The following is a 22,235-nucleotide window of genomic DNA, read 5'->3' on the forward strand; positions in this document are numbered from 1 at the left end:
TGTCTTATCGCACTAAGACAGCTATTTTTATTGTTGAGTTACATATTCATTATACTCCTTGGAAAATACATGCATATTCTATGAGGGCATAACAGGCTGGCTAGATGAGGGGAGAGCAGAGGATGTCATCTACCTTGACTTCAGCAAGGCTTTTGACACTGTCTCCCATAACATCCTCATTAGAAAGCTCAAGCATTATGGCTTGGATGAGTGGACAGTGAGCTGGCTGAATGACAGTGAACAGAGGGTGGTGATCAATGGCACAGAATCGAGTTGGAGGCCTGTGGCCAGTGGAGTTCCATAGGGATCAGTTCTGGGTCCAGTCTTGTTCAACATCTTCATCAATGACCTGGATGGGGGGACAGAGTGTACCCTCAGCAAGTTCGCTGATGACACCAAACTGGGAGGACTGGCTGATTCACCAGAAGGCTGTGCTGCCATTCAGCTTGAGAGCTGGGCAGAAAGGAACCTTGTGAGATTCAACAAGGAGAAGTGCAGAGTCCTGAATCTGGGAAGGAACAATCCCATGCACCAGTACAGGCTGGGGGTCGAACTGCTGAAGCGTAGCTCTGCAGAGAGAGACCTGGAAGTCCTGATTGATAACAAACTGTACATGAGCCAGCAATGTGCCCTCGTGGCCAAGAAGGCCAATGGCATCCCGGGATGCATCAAGAAGAGTGTTGCCAGCAGGCCAAGGGAGGTTCTTCTCCCCCTCTACTCTGCCCTGATGAGGCCTCATCTGGAGTACTGTGTCCTGTTCTGGGCTCCCCAGCTCAAGAGGGACAGGGAAGTGCTGGAGAGAGTCCAGCGCAGGGCCACCAAGATGATCAGGGGAATGGAACATCTTTCACATGAGGAAAGGCTGCGGGAACTAGGGCTGTTTAGTCTGGAGGAGACTGAGGGGAGATCTTATTAACATTTATAAATATCTAAAGGGTGGGTGACAGGAGGTTGGGACATCCCTTTTTTCTATAGTAGATAGTAACAGGACAAGGGGTAATGGGATAAAGCTGGAACACAAAAAGTTCCACTTAAACATAAGAAAAAACTATTTCACTGTGAGGGTGACGGAGCAGTGGAACAGGCTGCCCAGAGAGGTTGTGGAGTCTCCTTCCTTGGAGGTCTTCAAGACCCGCCTGGACATGTTCGTATGCGACCTGATCTAGGTGAACCTGCTTCTGCAGGGGGGTTGGACTAGATGATCTCTAAAGGTCCCTTCCAACCCCTATCATTCTATGATTCTATGGTTCATGCAGGGACGCACACAGACAACACAGCACAACCAATATGGTTGATACAAAGCCAGCTTTTGTTTGCTTTCTACTTCCTTATATATGCTACTTCTGCCCACATAATCATGCAAGGCTCAATTGATTACTCTATCTTATTCACATGCTGAACACGCAGCACCTGCTCCTAATGACTGGAAGCAGCTTGTCAACTTCAGCCCCTCAGCATTCTATTCCTGCATCAACTTGTTCCATCTTTTACCAACTCCCTTATTATATAACACTGTTTATTCAACTGCCAACTGTCTTCAAGCTAAGGAAATATCTGGCTGGTCCAAATCATATGCTTTTTCAATTAAACACGCACCCTCACTTGTGGTAACACAGTCCAGCATAATTGCACTTTTCTACCTGTTTCAGGATTCTCCCATTCAAAACCAAACAGTTCCTGGCTATTGATTTCAAGTAGGATGCTTTAGATCACTCTTGTAATAAATCTTACCATTCTGGTGCCTGGTTTCAGTTGGATTGTTTACTGGCTGCCTGTGAGTGCCTGGGGTTCCTGCAGCCCAGACAGGAGTCAGCGCGTTTTCCACTTCTTCTGGGATTTGTGGTGATTCTTTTTAACCCTGCAACATAAACACTTGGGCCTCCAGGGCCTTATCTTCAGGTATATGCACTTGAATTTTCCCTTTGTCAAAGGTAATTTGCGCATTGAGCTTACTAAGTATATCTCTCCCTACCACAGGACACTCAGATATATAAAGAAATTAATGGGTTAACACTTGTTTTCCAATTCCAAATTTGTTGAAAGAAAAGCCTGTTATCCTTCCTCCCATGGCACCAATAACAGACACACTTTCTTTACTTAAATTGCCTTTGCAAGTATTTAAAACCGAACGTAGCTCCAGTATCTATTCAAAATTTTACTTTCGCATTCCCCAAATTTATTGTAACCAGGGGCTCAGCTGGGGATGATTGCCCCAGTCCACTTCGAGCCTCATCCAGAGTCATTAATCTTGATCACAGAATCACAGAATCACAGAATGGTAGGGGTTGGAAGGGACCTCTAAAGATCATCTAGCCCAATCCTCCTGCTCTGACAGGTCAACCTAGATCAGGTCACAGGAATGTGTCCAGGCAGGTTTTGAAAACCTCCAGAGAAGGAGAATCCCTAACATCCCTAGGCAGCCTGTGCCAGTGCTCCGTCATCCTCACAGTAAAATAGTTTATCCTTAAGTGGAACTTTTTGTGTTCCAGCTTTTTTCTATTACCCCTAGTCCTATCACTGGACACTACAGAATAAAGTGCTGTCCCATCCTCTTGACATACACCTTTCAAATACTTGTAAGTATTAATGAGTCTCCTCTTCTCCAGGCTGAACAGTCCCAGATCCCGCAGCCTTTCCCCATAAGAAAGATGCTCCAGTCCCCTGATCATCTTGGTGGCCCTGTGCTAGACTCTCTCCAGAAGTTCCTTGTCCCTCTTGAGCTGGGGAGGCCAGAACTGGACACAGGACTCCAGATGAGGCCTTACCAGGGTATATTAGGGAACAAATCCATCAGTTCCCTCCTTTTTTTAGACAATTCTATTTCCAGTGTCTTCTTTCCTTGCAAATAGTACACTGCCCTTTTGCCAGGTGGGATTGCAGAAAAGGAGATGTCTTTCCTCTTTGTCTGTTTCCTTCTCTCTATTATTAAAAAAACATCCACAATATTTTAACACTTTTCCCAAATCCCTTGAGTCTTCTTTCCTAATTTTTGAAGTTTCTTTCTTATATTTGGGGATGACTGTCCAATAAAAATAGAAACTAATTGAACAGCTTCTTCTGTTTTTTCAGAGTCCAGATTAGTATGTTTCCTGGCAGTGGCTTTTAGCCGCTCCACGAAGGCAGACAGGAATTCATTTAGTTCTTGTTTAATCTTCATATAATTTGGATCAATTGATTGCTTTTAGCATAGCATGTTCAACTCAGCAAGTTCGCTGATGACACCAAACTGGGAGGACTGGCTGATTCACCAGAAGGCTGTGCTGCCATTCAGCGGGATCTCAATCAGCTTCAGAGTTTGGCAGAGAGGAACCTCATGAGGTTCAACAAGGACAAGTGCAGAGTCCTGCATCTGGGAAGGAACAACCCCCTGCACCAGTACAGGCTGGGGGTCGAACTGCTGAAGAGCAGCTCTGCAGAGAGAGACCTGGGAGTCCTGATTGATAATAAACTAACCATGAGCCAGCAATGTGCCCTCGTGGCCAAGAAGGCTAATGGTATTCTGGGATGCATCAAGAAGAGTGTGGCCAGCAGGTCAAGGGAGGTTCTCCTTCCCCTCTACTCTGCCCTGGTGAGGCCTCATCTGGAGTACTGTGTCCAGTTCTGGGCTCCTCAGCTCAGGAGGGACAGGGAAGTGCTCTTTGAATTAATTGTCTAGGTTTGCTCTTCTAAATGTGCTGTCACCGATTCAGCAGCTGTTTCAATTTCTGGTTGTGAGTCTGATATAATCAATAGATCATCAATACAATGGTAAACAGTGACAGTACCAGACCATAGTGCTACATCAGCTGCTATCATTTGGTGGCAAATGGAAAGACTGTATTTGTAGCCCTGAGACAATAACTGGAACGTACAATGCTTTTGTTGCCAGGTAAAGGCAAACTGGTCTTGGTTTTCTGAAGTAATTATAGAAAAGAAGGGATTAGCAAGATCTATCATCACCTTGGTAGGCATGGGCAGCACACCAGATCCCACTTTGGGAATCCATGCAGGACAGTTACAGATCGAATAGCAAATGCTGCTTGGGAAGTCCAGAAAAAAAAGTGACCATTTAAAGTTTCAACCATGCTTCCTGCCAACACATTAATATTCAAAATGCATCCCTTAATTGGAGCAATTAACACCATAGTGGTAAGTGGCATAGTATTTCCTATTGTTAAGGCAACCTTAGCTTGGAGGGCAGTGGTCAAGCTTCCCTCCAATCCAGATTTTTGTGATACAGCTTTTTATTATCATTGTCACTATGCAGTACAGTAACTTCAGCTCCAGTATCCAGGAGAGCTAATACATGTAAAATCCCATCAGACTGCCACTCCATAGTTAAAGGAACACAGTGGTGTTGATCCCCCTCACAGCAAGGGGCTAGGCACTTGTATTACCCATAGCATTTGTCACTGCTGGTATAAACAAGGGTTTTAGTGAGACAGGTTCTCCTTTCAAAGTCCATGACAGTATGCTTTCTCCATTCCTTTCTGATAGATTTCTAAAAATTCCCTTAACTCTTTTGTTGTGTAAGTATACACAACTTGTACTCCCATATCTGCTTGCTCTTGCTCCCCATCATTTTCATGCACGATTGTGTTTCCAGCACTTCCCTGCTTTTTGAATCCAGATCTAACTCAGTCTCTGAGTTTAAGGATTCACTCTGGATATTTCCATTCCATTCCTCAGGATCCCATGAGTGTTTTGCAGTGAGGGCACAAATCTGGGAAATTGAAACCTTACTTTCCCCATATTTGTCTCATTAGCAATACACGCTACTTACCGCTTTGCATTTTCTTAGAGCTCATAGAAATGCTCTGCTTCAACAGTAATTACTTCTTGAATGATCATATTTGCATTTTGAAAAGTCCAAACCTCCTTTTCCAATTCTCTCATTTTACTCCGCAATGCAACAACTTCACGATGAAGAGCTCTAAGGCCGGTAGCTAAAAACCATCCCAATCTTCCTGATAAATTGCAAGAATCCCATGCTACTTTCCATGGCAACTTGTGCATAGCTATTTTAATTGCCTGGGGGGTGACCACCGCCCCATCATCTAATTCAGACCATGCTTCTGGTGCAGACAATTTAGCCAGGAAAGCAGCCTAGGGGGTCCAGTCATAGAATCATAGAATGGTAGGGGTTGGAAGGGACCTTTAGAGATCATCTAGCCCAATCCCCCTGCAGAAGAAAGTCCACTCAGATCAGGTCACACAGGAACACATCCAGGCAGGTCTTGAAGTCCTCCAGAGAAAGAGACTCCACAACCTCCCTGGGCAGCCTGTTCCAGTGCTCCCTCACCCTCACAGTAAAATAGGTTTTGCTTATGTTTAAATGGAACTTTTTGTTTTCCAGCTTCATCCCATTACCCCTTTTCCTGTCACTAGATACAATAGAAAAAAGGGATGTCCCAACCTCCTGACATCCACCATTATATACTTATAAATATTAACGAGATCCTCCCTCAGTCTCCTCTTCTCTAGACTAAATAGTCCTCAGTACTGGGCCACCTCAGAATATGAGGAGTCACTGCCACAGCCTCCCCAGTTCCTGACTTTTTCCTAAACTACGATATGGTTGTTCCTGGATCCTACCGACTACGTCAAATGTGTGAGACAACACAGGCAGGACGCAGGAAAAAACAGAGCACCACAGATAAAATTCCAAGACCTGCAGATCACTTGAGAGTATTTACAATCCTCCTCTCCAATCTTCTATTATGTTCCCACAAACACATCCAGTTAGGTTTTGAAAATCTCCAGAGAAGGAGACTCCACACCCTCTCTGTCACCAGCTGGAACACAAAACGTTCAATTTAAACATAAGGAAAAACTATTTCACTGTGAGGGTGAGGGAGTCCTGGCACAGGCTGCCCAGGGGGGTTGTGCAGTCTCCTTCTCTGGAGGTCTTCAAAACCCACCTGGACACGTTCCTATGAAACCTGATCTAGGTGGACCTGCTTTGGCAGGGGATTTGGACTAGATGATCTCTAAAGGTGCCTTCCAACCCCTACCATTCTATGATTCTACAATTCTATGATTAATAATAGTGGAAATCAATCATGTGCCAATTATCAGGATGTACTACTGAAAATCTGCCGCGAAGTTTTCGGCTCTTGGCCTGAAAAACCCAGGCTCGAAGCCTGAAACCAGGCTCAAAGCCTGAAACCCAGCCTCGAAGCCTGAAACCCAGGCTCGAAGCCTGAAAACCAGGCTCAAAGCCTGAAACCAGACTCTAAGTCTGGAAAACCCAGGCTCGAAGCCTGAAACCAGGCTCAAAGCCTGAAACCCAGCCTCGAAGCCTGAAACCCAGGCTCGAAGCCTGAAAACCAGGCTCTAAGCCTGAAACCAGACTCTAAGTCTGGAAAACCCAGGCTCGAAGCCTGAAACCCAGGCTCAAAGCCTGAAACCAGACCCTAAGTCTGAAACCAGACTCTAAGTCTGAAAAACCCAGGCTCAAAGCCTGAAAAACCCAGGCTCGAAGCCTACTTCATGCGGCGATCAACCCAGGGTCCGATTCTCAGCTGGGTGGGAAGAAATCAGTCCTACTCAATGTGAGTGATAGCAGAAATCTTCTTCTTTATTGAGAGCAGGCTCTAACTTATATCCAGCAGCTTCAAAGCTAGCTCAGCAACAGCAGCTAATAGATTACATTCTTGTGTTCATCCTACTTGCGGTTTCTGCGATAAGCAAGCTCCCTCACATTTTCCCATCTTGTTTCTCTCCGAAGTTGTTTTCCACCTTGAGCTGTTAGCTCGTTAGCTGAAAACAGCCTAACCTTGAAGGAGCAGAAAGCGGCCTGCTGTCTGCACTGACTACGTGACAGCAACTGTTTTAACCATGGTTCTGACTCTGGTCTTGATTGTGCATTAAATTCATATAACTAGAACTCAGATTGCCTTGCCCCATCAGGCCTAACATTATACCCCGGGATCCATGTCCATTCTCCCTTAACTACTCCTCGACAAAAATCTTGTCATAGGAAGGAATTAATACATCAAAGAGGGGTGCAGGAGATCAAACATAGCTCATAGGAATTTGAGACATCCCGGGTAAGTTGTAAACTTTGGACTACTCAACCAATGGGGAAACAAGGGAAGGACCTGGCAGACAGGAATAAGGAATAAAAAGTCAACCTTTGTATCCATCAGGTGGGCCTACTAGCTAGGACACCTGCTCTTGCAAGAACGCTTAATAAAAGTACTTCACTGCAGAGCCTGACCTGAGTCTTTCACAAGAAAACTTGTTTGTTTCTTATTTAGGGAGGACCCAGAAAATGTTGCGAAAAAAATTGAAATTATAATTAGATCCCAAGGTCTGGACTGGAATTATATACAGGTTGCATTAGATACTTTATTAATGGTAGATGAGAAATACATGGTGTTTGGGAAGGCTAGAGAGGAAGCAGAGAGAGTATATGCTCAAGGATTACAGCAGGGCACAGTGGATGATCAGTTCCCATCCACTGATCCTCAGTGGGTCCCTAATAACCCAGGTCATTGAGAAAGATTAACCCGATATCAACAATTAATTATATTTGGGATGAAACATGTCATTCCTAAAGCAATTAATGTGTCAAAATTGTATCAGGTAATACAGAGAAGAGATGAATCTCCTGAATTTTTTAAACAATTAATGACAGCAGCTAGAAAATATACCAATTTGGATCCTGAAGCTGCTAAATGAGTATATAGTGTGAAGAAATGTTTAGAACTACTGAATTTTATGATAACCATATGCTCTGCTTGTAGAAAAATAAACTGTGAAAAACAAAGTAGTAAATCTAATTACCCTTAGATACTTCTCCAAACTAACCCTTCCATAACCTAAGAAGTCATAGATAGCGAAGTAGCACAAGGCCATCTGCAGAGATAACCACAAGCAAGGGGGAGAGAAAGATAACCAGGTGGTGAAGCTGCTTGAAGATAAGAGCAAAAGGAGTGTATGCTGAAGCAAACAGAATCAGGGAGTTCATCCAGCAGAGAACTGAGGAAGACTATCAGAAAGACCCCTAGAGAAAATGACCAACCACCACAGTGACCGCAGAAACGCTAAAAAGACGCTAGATGGCAATGAAAGACCATGAAATAATGATGTAAAACTAAACATACTTTTCGGAGTAAGCGTGTTTATGGTAACTAACCCCATGGAAAGTGTTGAATATTCATGTCTTAATGTATAAAATGAGTTTACTTTTGTCTTGTGGCATGTATGTTTGGTTAAAGGATCCCTGTGCATCCAGCATTGCATTAAAGAATACCTGCTTCATAACAACTCCCTTGTTATTGAGTCTTTATTTTTGAATCCTTATCCAGCTGCACCTCACTTCCCACTCTTAGTGAGGGATGTTAGAAAGCAAGGAGATTTGGAAGCTCCGACTTTGAATCCTGAACAAGAAGGAAACACATTACAACTTATTACCTTGTTTGTGGGACAATCAACTCCAGATATTAGAAATAAGTTACAAAAGCTAGAGAGAGCAGACTCTCAAAATTTTAATAAGCTATTGGATACTGCTTGGAAAGTATATAATAATCAGGAGGTAATAGAGAAAATAGAGAAAAACAGAGACAGAAGATTGATGGCAGCTTTAGTAAGACAGGGAACTAGAGGACACAGAGGAAGGGACAGAGGAAACTCTGTAAAGGGGAGATTACAATGCATACCCCTGAAAAGAAATGAATGTGCAGTTTATAGGGAAATGGATCACTAGAAAGGAGAATACCCACTGTAGTGGTTTTTCCTGGTCCAAGGTTTTTGGTAGCAGGGGGGCTACAGGGGTGGCTTCTTTAAACAAAAAGCTGCCAGAAGCTTCCCCTGTAGCTCATAGGGTTAGGGCCAGTCAATTTTAAGCTGGACCCTGCACCTGACCCAGGCCTGGCCAATTAGTGTCTGAGGTAACACCTCTGTGAATAACATATTTGAGAAGAAGTTGTTGTGCAGTTGCTAAATTGCAGCAGCAACAGGGAGTGAGAATGTGAAAACATCTCTGCAGACACCAAGGTCAGTGGAGAAGAAGGAGGAGGAGGGTGCTTATGCCCTGAAAGACTCCTCTATGACCTGTGGTGAGGACCATGGTGAGGTGGCTTGTCCCTCTGCAGTCCATGGAGGACCACGGGGAAGCAGAGACCCACTCTCAGCCCAGGGAGGAGTCTGTGCTGTGGTAAATATGTTGCATATATATAAACCAAACTCAGAAGGTAGTAACTGGCCTGAAAGCAATTTGGGAACAGGTTAGAGTTTTGCATGAAATACAGAAGGACAATTCTTCTTGGGGATTTCAGGAATTATGGGAAAAGATGAGATCATGGTTGCCAGGGTTCTCAGATCTATCTCAAGGGATGAAATGACATTATTATAGTTATACTGGTAATTATAGTTTTTGTGTGTATCTATGTAACGTTGCATTGTATGGTTGTGGGATTATAACAAAAGATTGGCGAGGAGGATTGTAAACATGCTCAAGTGATCTGCAGCTGGAGTGCTGAAAAACATATTGTTGCTTAGCCCTGTGTGCTCAGCAAGTAGAACATCCTTGTTTAGATAACATAGACCTGTGATGGACTCAGAGGTACCTATCAGATACTCTTGAGATTCCTGCCTTGATGTGAGAAAGATCTAAGCACAGTGGGAAATTACACCTAAAAAAACAATCCTTGATTCGCAGGCAAAAGCAGCAGGTTCCAAGTCTTTGTCTTTTCACTCTACTGCTGGCAGGATTAATCTCCACAGTGCTGCATCCCCGCTTGCATGCCTCTGCCCAGATGCTGTTTTGGAGATGCCCTGGATCATGAGGTAAATTTGTTCTTGGCATTTTATCAGCGGTTCTGTGATTGTTCCTGCATCCTGCCTGTGTCAACTCACACATTTGGCATAGTCAACAGGATCTAGGAACAGCCATGCCATGATTATTCAGAAAAAAATCGGGGACTGGGGACACCAGGAGGATGATTCCCCATATTCTGGGATAATCCAGTACTGAGGACTGGACCCCTGAGGCTCCTTTCCTGGCTAAATTGTCTCTGTCAGAAGCATGGTGTGAAATAGAGGATGGAGCTGTGGTTACCACCCAGGCAATTGAAAGGGCTATGCACCAGTTCCATGGAAAGCAGCATCGGATTCTTCTTGCAAATCAGCAGGAAGATTGGGAAGATTTTTAGCTACCGGCCTTAGAGCTCTTCATCATGAAATTGTTGCATTACAGAGTAAAATGAGAGCATTGGATAAGGAAGTCGGGACTTTGCAAGATGCAAGATGATCACGCAAGATGTGATTACTGTTCAAGCAGAGCACTGCTATGACCTGTAAGATAATGTAGAGCAGTTGCTATTGCTAATAAAAAGAGATTAATTAAATTTAGCCAGGGATGTAAAGGACAGTAATAAGGCATTTTTCAAGTACATCAGCAGCAGAAGGATGGCCAGAGGGAATGTGGGCCCGCTGCTAAAAGCTGAGGGTACCCTGGTGTCTGAGGATGCAGAGAAGGCTGAAGTACTGAATGCCTTCTTTGCTTCAGTCTTTATGGCCAAGGCTGACCCTCGGGAAGCCCAGTCCGGCAAGGATAACAGGATGGGCAGGACAGCAGAGGACTTGCCCTGGGTGGAAGAGGAAGAGGTTAAAGACTTGTTGGGCAAGCTTAAGCCTCATAAGTCAATGGGTCCTGATGGGATGCATCCTAGAGTGCTGAGGGAGCTGGCTGATGTGATTGCTAAGCCTCTCCCCATAATTTTTGAACAATCATGGAGGACAGGTGAGGTGCCCGAGGACTAGAGAAAGGCCAATGTCACGCCAGGCTTCAAAAAGGGCAAGAAGGATGAACCAGGAAACTACAGGCCGGTCAGCCTCACCTCCATCCCTGGAAAAGTGATGGAACAACTCATCCTGAAAGTTATCACTGAACATATGAAGGATAAGATGGTTATCAAGGGGATCAACATGGCTTCACCAAGGGGAAATCCTGTTTGACCGACCTGATAGCCTTCCATGAGTGCATAACCACATGGCTAGATGAGGGGAGAGCAGCAGATGTCATCCACCTTGACTTCAGCAAGGCTTTTGACACTGTCTCCCATAACATCCTCATCAGAAAGCTCAAGCAGTATGGCTTGGATGAGTGGACAGTGAGGTGGATCGAGAGCTGACTGAATGACAGAGCCTGGAGGGTGGTGATCAATGGCACAGAATCGAGTTGGAGGCCTGTGGCCAGTGGAGTTCCACAGGGATTGATTCTGGGGCCAGTCTTGTTCAACATCTTCATCAATGACCTGGATGAGGGGACAGAGTGTACCCTCAGCAAGTTCGCTGATGACAGCAAACTGGGAGGACTGGCTGATTCCCCAGAAGACTGTGCTGCCATTCAGTGGGATCTCGACCGGCTTGAGAGTTGGGCAGAGAGGAACCTCATGAGGTTCAACAAGGACAAGTGCAGAGTCCTGAATCTGGGAAGGAACAACCACATGCACCAGTACAGGCTGGGGGTCAAACTGCTGAAGCGTAGCTCTGCAGAGAGAGACCTGGAAGTCCTGATTGATAACAAACTGTACATGAGCCAGCAATGTGCCCTCATGGCCAAGAAGACCAATGGCATCCTGGGATGCATCAAGAAGAGTGTGGCCAGCAGGTCAAGGGAGGTACTTCTCCCCCTCTACTCTACCCTGGTGAGGCCTCATCTGGAGTACTGTGTCCTGTTCTGGGCTCCCCAGCTCAAGAGGGACAGGGAAGTGCTGGAGAGAGTCCAGCGCAGGGCAACCAAGATGATCAGGGGAATGGAACATCTTTCATACGAGGAAAGGCTGCAGGAACTGGGGCTGTTTAGTCTGGAGGAGACTGAGGGGAGATCTTATTAACATTTATAAATATCTAAAGGGTGAGTGTCAGGAGGTTGGGACATCCCTTTTTTCTCTAGTAGCTAGCAACAGGACAAGGGATAATGGGATGAAGCTGGAAAACAAAAAGTTCCACTTAAACATAAGAAAAAACTTTCACTGTGAGGGTGACGGAGCAGTGGAACAGGCTGCCCAGAGGGGTTGTGGAGTCTCCTTCCTTGGAGGTCTTCAAGACCCGCCTGGACACGTTCCTATGTGACCTGATCTAGGTGAACCTGCTTCTGCAAGGGGTTGGACTAGATGATCTCTAAAGGTCCCTTCCAACCCCTATCATTCTATGATTCTATGAAATACGGGAAAAGTAAATTTTCCATTTCCCACGTTCGTACCACAAAACAGTCATGGGATCCTGAGGAATAGGATGGAAATATTCAGAGTGAATCGTCAGTCTCAGAGACTAAGTATAAATTTGATCTGGATCTAAAAGGCGGTAGAAGCATGATCCCCTCATACAAATGATGGGGCAGCAAAAGGAAGCAGATGGGAGAAGGACAGGTCGTGTACTTATACCCCGAAATAGTTAAGGGGATTTTTAGAGATTTATCAGCAAAGGAGTGGAGAAAGCATAATGACATGGATTTTGAGAGCTAGGGATAGTGGAGCTACATCTATTAATTTATTAGCACATGAAAAAGATTTGTTAAGCCTTATAGACAATGTCGATCAAATACAACAAGGATATGCTCGATTGCAGAACATCAGAGATTCTGATGGGCGAGATATTCTTGTACCTATATGTCGTGGTTTGGCCCAGCTAGCACAGCAGCACCATGACAGTCTCTTGCTTGGTGCCCCCATTCACCCCCACCTTCGTTAGGACGGCAGAGGCCCTAGCGAGACGGGAGTAAAAAGATAAGCAAAGTTGTTGTGGATTAAGACAAGGGCAGGGAGGGCTCGCTGCCAATTACGGTTCCAGGCAAAACAGACTCCAGTACTCGACTTAGAGAGGAAAGCAGGAAAATTTATTCTACAAGAAATAGAACAGAATAAAAGGAAAAAGGGAGTAGGATGATGAGAAAATTACAACCAGCACTTTAAGATCTCCCTCTCCCATCCCTCCTTTCTTCCCAGGCCCAGCTCACTGCTCCCAATTATCTCTACCTCCTCCCCCCTCAACAGCTCAGGGGGGCAGGGAGTGGGGGATGTGGTCAGTCTCTCACAGATGGGCTCTGTTGCTTCTGTCTTCTCAGATGAGGATGACTCCTTGCATTCTTCCAAGTCTCCCCAGCTCTGAGCCAGACCCACTTCTGGGACTGAGCCAATTAGACGCCTCCACAATCACTTTTTAAGAAGCCGGAAGAGGAGCTTTCTTTCTTTCCTCCATCTTCTTCCTTCTTCTGCCCCTTCTTCTTCTGGCTGGTGGTGGTGCAAGGAGTAGGAACAGTGAGAGAAACAACCATGCAGACTTCAAGATCAGTGATGAAAGAGAGGAGGAGATGTGCTGGAGCAGAGACTCCCCTGCATTCTATGGAGAGAACTAGTGATGCTGAGATTTATTTTCATTTCTTTAAAGACCCCGCATCGGTGGTAGAGACTCATTTTGATAACGATCCCATATCAGGGGCAGAGACTCATTTTGCTAAAGCTGGCCCCAGACGAGGGGCAGCAATTCACTTCATTAAAGGCCCCGAGTCAGGGACAGTGACTATGGCCGGAGGAGGCTGTGTCCCGTGAGGGTGATCCAACCACTGCACTGCAGACCCCGAGCCAGGGGAAGTGATTTTTTCTTCTTTAAAACTATGACCAGAAGAGGCCGTGTCCCGAAGGAGGGACACTTTATCACTATGGCCGGAGCAGGCCGTGTCCTGAGGAAGGGACGCAATATCCACAGCTGCAACTGTGGGGAGGAGCCCACGACAAAGCAGCTCATTAAACTTATGGCCAGAAGAGGCCTTGTCCCGAGAGAGGGACCCTGTAAATGCAGAAACTGCAACCATGGCAAAGAATCCACACCAGAGATATTCACCAAGGACTGCGTCCCGTGTGAGAGACCCTGTATCGGCAGATGCCACAGCTATTGGGAGCAACCCACACCAGAGTTCATTAAGGACTGTGTCCTGGGGGAGGAACCCCATGTTGGAGCAGGGGAAGAATGCCAGGAGTCATCCCCATCTGAGAAGACAGAAGCGGCAGAGCCCATCTGTGAGAGACTGACCACATCCCCCACTCCCTGCCCCCCTGAGCCGTTGAGGGGGGATGTTGCCACTACCGGCAACATCACCAGGCCGCCTGCACAGATCACTCAGCCCAACCCTGCTGAGGGGACAAGATCACTGCATAGTCAGTATGGATGATGCTTTATTCCTACTAATTGTTTACACCATGTGCTTTTATCTGCTAACACCAGCACCTCCTTCCACTCCACCCTGTGCCCGCCTCTTCTGTACATTCCACCTCTCGCGTTACAACCCAAGATCTTCTGGACGCCTACAACATCTCCCCCTCCCTATGCTCGATGACTCCAGCATCCCATGACGTGGGCTGATACATAACATGTCTGCCCAGCACACGTGCTAGCTGAGCCAATTGCGGGAAGATATAAACAGGTGCTGGTCGCGTTCCACTTCACTATTCAATCTCGCCAATAGTTGAGTGACTCCATCTTGATCTGCGTCATGGCGAGCACTCTGGAGAACACATCAACCTGCAAAAGAGACTCAGTAGACCATTAAACTCATATCTCTGGTCGTATTAGTTTTGCTGGGACCCACTGCTTGGTTCCCTCCTTTTCTACACAAGCATACCCTCAGCCCAAGCATCTAAGCTTCCACCCTGAATCCCATTCCCCAGTGTCGATTTGCTGTAATTTGACTGCTGGAAATTTATCTACTGCTACCAGTTCTTGCTCCCTAAAGTGTGCTTGCGCCACTATGGGTCCTGACCCTTGAACAAAGTGGTTAAGGACGTACAGACAGCGCATTAAAATATCATGTTGCCAATGGGGGGTAATTCTATGTCCCATGCTCTCCCCCTCCCTAAAACAGTTGAACTGTACTTTTAGAGTAGTGTGAGCACATTCAACGATTGCCTGTCCCTGGCTATTGTGAGGGATACCATGTACCAATTTGATCTGCCAGGTTTGACAGAATTCTTGTGTCACATGGGTGGTGTAACAAGGCCCATTGTCAGTTTTGATTTGTTCAGGACATCCTAAGACAGCTATACATTGTAGCCAGTGCCTAATCGCGTGGCGCGCTGTAGCTCAGCACATGGGGGTAACTAGTATGTAGCCACTGTAGGTGTCAATGGTGACACGGAGGTGGTGGTTGGGATGAAAGGGCTCATAAATTGTGACATCCATTTGCCAGATCTGATTCGGGAGCAACCCTCGGGGATTAACTCTGGCTTCCCATGGTAGCGCCGAACCACATTGAGGGCAAACAGCAACTATCTGCTTTGCCACTTGGAGAGGGATCTTGGCCTGATGATGTAGAGCCTGTTCTTCACAATGCAAAAAGGCATGTAGCTGTCTGGTTGCTGGGAAATCCTCTTGGGTGGAGATAGGCCATACATGCATCGCTGCTTCATCCGCCTTTTGGTTACCTTCCGTGAAATCCCCCAGAATATTGGCGTGACTTTTGATGTGTATAATAGAACAGGGGGCAGCACAAATTTGTAAGGCATTCAATATGAGGTCTGCTATACTGGTGGAGGCACAAATGGCTCGTGCACATTGTTGAACTAGTTCAGCAACGAATCTCGAGTCAGTGATGATATTGAGTGGTGTTGGATGCCATGCCTCCAAGGCAAGGGCGCAGCCTTGGTCTCTAGATATTGCATCGCTTTTGTGGTGTCAGTATGCAAGATTTTCTCTCATCTGTTTCCCTGTTTCCACACCACTGCTACTGTGTTGGTCTGATGAGTCATCTGTAAATGTGTGTCTTTACAGTCCCATGCAGCTCCTTCACAACCTTTGTTTCTAGAGGAGCTTATTCATATCTGCCCCCATCAGTCATAGAATCATAGAATGTTAGAATGTCAGGGATTGGAAGGGATACCCAGAGATCACCCAGTCCAACCCCCCCCCACCTCCACAGAAGCAGGTTCACCCAGACCAGGTCACATAGGAACATGTCCAGGCTGATGACTGATGACTTCCAAGGGAGAAGACTCCACAATCCCCCCAGGCAGCCTGTTCCACTGTTCCCTCACCCTCATAGTGAAATAGTTTGGGTTTTTTGTGTGTTTTTTTTTTTAATTTAAGTGGAAGTTTTTGTGTTCCAGCTTCATCCCACCACCCTTTGTCCTGTCACTAGCTACAATAGAAAAAAAGAATGTCCCAACCTCCCAACATCCACCATTTAGATATTTATAAATGTCAATAACATCTCTTCTCAGTCTCCTCCAGACCAAACAACCCCAGTTCCCACAGCCTTTCCTTGAATCTAAGAGGCTTTTTTTTTTTTTTTTGGTCATAACTCAAATTTTACTAACAAACATCAGACTTTTATAATCAGCAGCAAAACTAGCATGTTTACACTACTTCTAATTGGTCCTTTCTCTAAAAGCCAAGTGTGCTTCTTTCTGCAATAAGCCTTGTGGTTTCACATACTGCTTCAGCCTCCTCCTTGCTCAAGCTTGTTATCATGTAGGCATTCTCTCTTCTTCTTTTCTCACAGTTGAGAGCAGCTCAAGGACAATCCACACATTAGTTCTCAAAGCATGGGTTGTTCACTGTTACCAGGCAGTGGCCTCTTTCAGACAGAAATTCCTCCACAATTCCCCCTTTTTCTTTTTGAGCAACTCATGCCTGGTAAGCTTCTTTTTATACACTGAAAAAAAAAAAAAGCACAGCTGAGAAACAAAATTATTACACTTGTGCTCAAAGTAAAAATCTATAGCATCTCTATTTTGCAAGTGTCCTGGTTTAGGCCCATCAGGGAACAAAAGACAACGATTAGCCTCAAGTACCGAAGAGTCTGAGAATTGCCAAAGGGCAGGGAGAGCTTAATTGCCACTTAAGGTTCAGGACAAAACAGACCAGGCTACTCGGCTTGGGGAAGAAAAACAGAAAATATTTTAATGCAACATCAACTAAAACATAACCTTAAAACCCCAAAACATAACCAAAATAAACCAACACAGAGTAGTACAACAATGAAGAGTCCGACCAGCCTTTTTAAGAAGCCATCTCGTATCACTCTTACAGTGATCGCAGAGGCGCCAGATTGGCCCAGCCGGGCCGGAGGAGTGAACCTAGGAGCCACAAACTCTTTACTGGGTCTTTACTGCAACCCGCTCCCCCTGTTACCAAGCAAAAGCTGCTCCTTGCTAAACTAAAACAGCAAGGTTGCACGTCTAATACTACTTACATCACTAATCAATCCTTCTAATGTTATTGAGGTTTAATTACTTTGTTTGCTAATTTGCATCCTAATTTGCGTATCTGAGTTAATAAAGCAGATACTCCTACACCTGGAGCAAATATACTAGTTGCTATTATTGCTGAGGGAGACCAAAGGGTAACATGGTCATCACATTCGCTAGTAAATGCATGCAGAAATCGTTTTGGATGACGATGTTTCCAAATCATTGTGTGATTAGGCATCAAGATCATCAGTCGTCCCAATCTGCACAGTCCCCCTTGTAATCTCGAGGGTATTCCAGGCCATGCCTGGTCCCCACAAATCAGAAAAATTCCCTTTGGTAACTGTATAGGCACAAGACTAGACCAAAATTTATTTTTTACTCCTGATCAAAAAAAAAAAAAAAAAAAAAATCCTTTACCAATGAGTCCAAAACACAAACCACTTCCCACAAACCTTCTTCACTCTTTTTTTTTTTTTTAATGTGTCACTGACTTCTCAATGCCAAAATGTTCTGTTCTTCCAAGTTCCATTCGTGACACCTAAAACACCTTAGAAAGTTTCCACTGTAAGAAAACCCCTATTCATCATCACATTTATAGCCGGTGGTGTCGGCGCGCGGGGGGGGGGGCGCTCCGGAGAAACTTAACGGGCGCGGGAAGCGACTGCGGATGGAAAGGGGGATGGGGGGGTGGCGGGGGTGGGTCTGGCTCACTCCGTGCCGTCCCCGGCGCCTGCGGCGCAGTCGGCATTACTCTCTCCTGCGGTTTTTTTTTGTCCCCCCTCGCGTGCCCGATGGTGCCCAATCTAACACGGGGTCGCGCTCCCCCACTCTCCCCTGATCATCCTGCGCCGTACCCCCGACCGACTCCGCCCGCTCGGCATTCCCCGCCCGCATCCTCGGCAACTCGTCCCAGGGATAACTCGGCGGGCTGGGCTCGACTGGGAAGCAGCTCTCCCGCGGGGGCTCTGCTCCGGGGCCGCACCCCTCACTCTCCTCCTCGCTGTCAAGTTTATCACATTCCGCGTCCCCATATAGTAACGGACCCGTCTGCGCCCCCAGATTCTCCACCTCCACGCTCGTCTGAGCCTCCTGATCACAACAAACTCCCTCCTCTGTCTGCGCTTTCTGACCCTCCCCCTGGATAGCTTCCTGCACCGACAACAAAAACTGTTTCTCCTCTGCTGCCTTAGACAGAGTCTCTTAATCTCCCCCCACGCTTTAAGATGCTGATCCATCCCTTTGGTCCCCGCCAAAGCAGCCTGTAACATCTCCTCTACTGCCGTCCAATTCTGGACACTTTGTGGGTGCCCGTACTGTACCGCACCCCGCCTCCATAGGATGCACGCGGCCGTGGGCGTCCATTGAACCCACACGCCCACATCAGGCGCCACCGCCTTAAGTACCTTAATCACTTGTTCCAACTGTGTCATGGCCGCGGACGTCCTGAGTTCTGCCGATCACGTCGGAGTCACCATACGTTGCCGCTACCGGCAACATCACCAGGCCGCCCGCACGGATCACTCAGCCCAGCTCCGCTGAGAGGACAAGATCACTGCATACTCAATATGGATGATGCTTTATTCCAACTAATTGTTTACACCATGTGCTTTAATCTGCTAACACAAGCACCTCCTTTCACTCCACCCCGTACCCACCTCTTCTGTACCCTCCACCTCTCGCGTTACAACCCGAGATCTTCCGGACGCCTACAACACGGGGAGGAGGTAGAGATATCGGGAGCAGTGAGCTGGGCCCGGGAAGAAAGGAGGGATGGGGGAGGGAGATCTTAAAGTGCTGGTTGTAATTTTCTCATCATCCTACTCCCTTTTTGCTTTTATTCCGTTCTGTTTCTTGTAGAATAAACTTTCCTACTTTCCTCTCTAAGTCGAGAACTGGAGTCTGTTTTGCCCGAAACCATAACTGGCAGCAGGCCCTCCCTGCCCTTGTTTTAATCCACAACAATCTTGCTTATCTTTTTACTCCCATTTCGCTGGGGGCTCCGCCATCCTAACGAGGGTGGGGGTGAATGGGGGCACCAAGCGAGAGACTGTCGTGGTGCTGCTGTGCTAGCTGGGCCAAACCACGACAACACAGAATCACATAATGGTAGGGGTTGGGACCTCTATAGATCAGCTAGCCCAACCCTCCTACTCAAGCAGGTTCACCTAGATCAGGTAGCACAGGAATACATCCAGGCAGGTTTTGAAAACCTCCAGAGGAGACTCCACACCCTCCCTGAGCAGACTGTACCAGTGCTCCATCACTCTTACAGTAAAGTATTTTTTTCTTTATGTTTAAGTGGAACTTTTTGTGTTCCAGCTTTTGTCGATTACCCCTTGTCCTGTCACTTAAGACAACAGAAAAAAGCGCTGCCTCATCCTCTTGACATACACCTTTTAAATACTTGTGTTAATGAGATTCCCCTATCAGTCTTCTCTAGGCCGAACATATATGACTATGTTCCTCAACTCTCCACTCATATCACATTAAATGTCACCTTGTATTGCATGCATAATGGTTAGGCGAGTAGTTTATTTTTCTGTAATGTATATAAGGAGTGCTCTTTCATTTCTCATTGTGCATGTGTTAGGTTGTTACCGTACGTCAGCAAATCAAAGACTCTCTAAAACTCGTTTTGGAATTTTAGAAAGCAAGCATTCTTTATTTGCAGTGCTGGGCACACAGAAGTTCATACCTCAAAGCATGCATGCCAAATTTTTATTTTCATTTCTAAGTTACATACATATGCATTTCATTTCCCAGAATCAATATACATATTCCAACTATTTTTTTGATCATAGTTACGTGACCATAACACTTGCATATTTAGACTCTGTGGGGGTTTCTGGTAGTCTTCCTCAGGTGTCCTTTATTTCAACTCTGCCTAGAACATGCACATTACTTGAAAATATACATGACAAACTTTTTTGACAGCAGATTATCTGTTAACTACTAGAATCCAGTTCAAGCTTGGTTCTACTGATACAAGAATTAAATAGTAAAGAATGTCATTGGCCAGCCTGGCTCAGTTGTCGTGCCCCTTCCTACCTTCCTGTAAATGTTAACCCTATCCCAGACAAACCCAGGATGTTAGCTGTGCCCCTTGCTGGCTCCTTGTAAAAATTAACCCTATCATGGCCAAACCCAGGACAGAGTCAAAGGTGCACTGGGAAAATATTATGTTGGTAGGTTAGGTTTGATGAAATTCAGTTCCTTGACTGCGTGTGATTGATAAGTTTTTCCCCTTCTTTATTTTCTTTTGGTAGCTAAAGGAATGCATTAGGGTGTTGGAAAAGGAACATGCACAATCTCCTTGGCAAAGCAAATTAACTCAGGTAAAACAAGCAGAAAGGCAACAGTAGAATTTCTTTGATATCATTTTTTTTTTTTAAAAAAAGCATGCTTCAAAATCTGCTACTAAATTCTTGAAGAGAAATGCATAGCCTTTCCAAGCATTCATTATAAAGATAATAAAATAATTAAGGCCAACTGTCAGTTCCCCCAATATCATGGTTTGACATGACAGCTGTTTCTGGTAAGGGGAAGGGGCTGTAAAGATGGCTCCTGTAAGAAGTTGCCCAAAACTCTACCCCAGCTCTGAGCCAGACCACTTCTGGGGTTGAGACAATTAGACACCTCCATGATCACTTTTTAAGAAGAAGCCGGAAGAGGAGGCTTCTTCCTGTTTATTTCTTTTTCTGTTCCTTCTTCTTTTCTGACTGGTGGTGATGCAAGGAGAGAGAAGAGTGAGAGAAGCAACCATGTAGACTCCAAGGTCAGTGAGGGAAGAGAGGAGGAGGTGTGCTGGAGCAGAGACTCCCCTGCATTCTATGGAGAGGACTGGTGAAGCTGAGATTTGTTTGCATTTCATTAAAGACCCCGTATCAGGGGCAGTGACTCATTTTGCTGAAAACCTGGCATCAAGGGTAGAGACTCATTTTGCTAAAGAAGACCCCGAGCCAGGGGCAGTGATTCTCTTCGTTAAAGACCCTGTGCCAGGGGCAGTGACTATGGCCAGAGGAGGCCGTGTCCCATGGGAGGGATCCAATATTCACAGAAGCTGTAACTGTGGGGAAGACCCATGCCAAAGAAGGTCATTAAAATTATGCCCAGAAGAGGCTATGTCCTGAGGGAGGGACTCAATATCTGTAGAAGCTGCAACCGTGGAGAAGAATCCACACCAGAGATATTCACTAAGGACTGCATCCCATGTGAGGGACCCTGTATTGGCAGAAGCCGTAGCTGCTGGGAAGAACCCACACCAGAGTTCATTAAGGACTGTGTCCTGGGGGAGGGACCCCGTATTGAAGCAGGGGAAGAATGCATGAAGTTGTCCTCATCTGATAAGAGAGAAGCGGCAAAGACCATCTCTGAGAGACTGACCACATCCCCCATTCCCTGCCCCCCCCCCGAGCCTTTGAGGGGGCTGGAGGTAGAGATATCAGGAGCAGTGAGCTGGGACTGGGAAGAAAGGAGGGATGGGGGAGGGAGATCTTAAAGTGCTGGTTGTAATTTTCTAAATCATCCTACTCCCTTTTTGCTTTTGTTTTATTCTGTTTCTTGTAGGTAGTAGAATAAACTTTCCTATTTTCCTCTCTCAGTTGAGTACTGGAGTCTCTTTTGCCCGAAACTCTAATTGGCAGTGAACCCTCCCTGCCCTTGTCTCAATCCACAGCCTTGGTTATCTTTTTCCTCCTATCTTGCTGGGGCCTCTGAGGTCCTAATGAGGGTGGAGTTGAATGGGGGGCACTCAATGAGAGACTGTTGTGGTGCTTCTTTGCTAGCTGGGCCAAACCACGACATCTAGTCAATCCTGGGAACTAGTATGGTAAAAGCCAAATAAACCAAAACTTAAATAAACCAATCAAAATCCCCAAATGCTACCTTGCAAACTCATTCTGAGTTACCATCCATCTCCTCACAGTCTGCAACCAATCTTGCATCCTCTGTGCAGTAACAGTCCTGGGAGTTTTCATCAACATTTCTTCACTCCAGTTATAACACGGACTTTATCCCTCAAAAACATATGGGCACCCTTGTAGCACCTGGTGCAAGGCCTTG

This window comes from Colius striatus, chromosome W (assembly GCF_028858725.1).
Source record: "Colius striatus isolate bColStr4 chromosome W, bColStr4.1.hap1, whole genome shotgun sequence".
Lineage (NCBI taxonomy): Eukaryota > Metazoa > Chordata > Aves > Coliiformes > Coliidae > Colius > Colius striatus.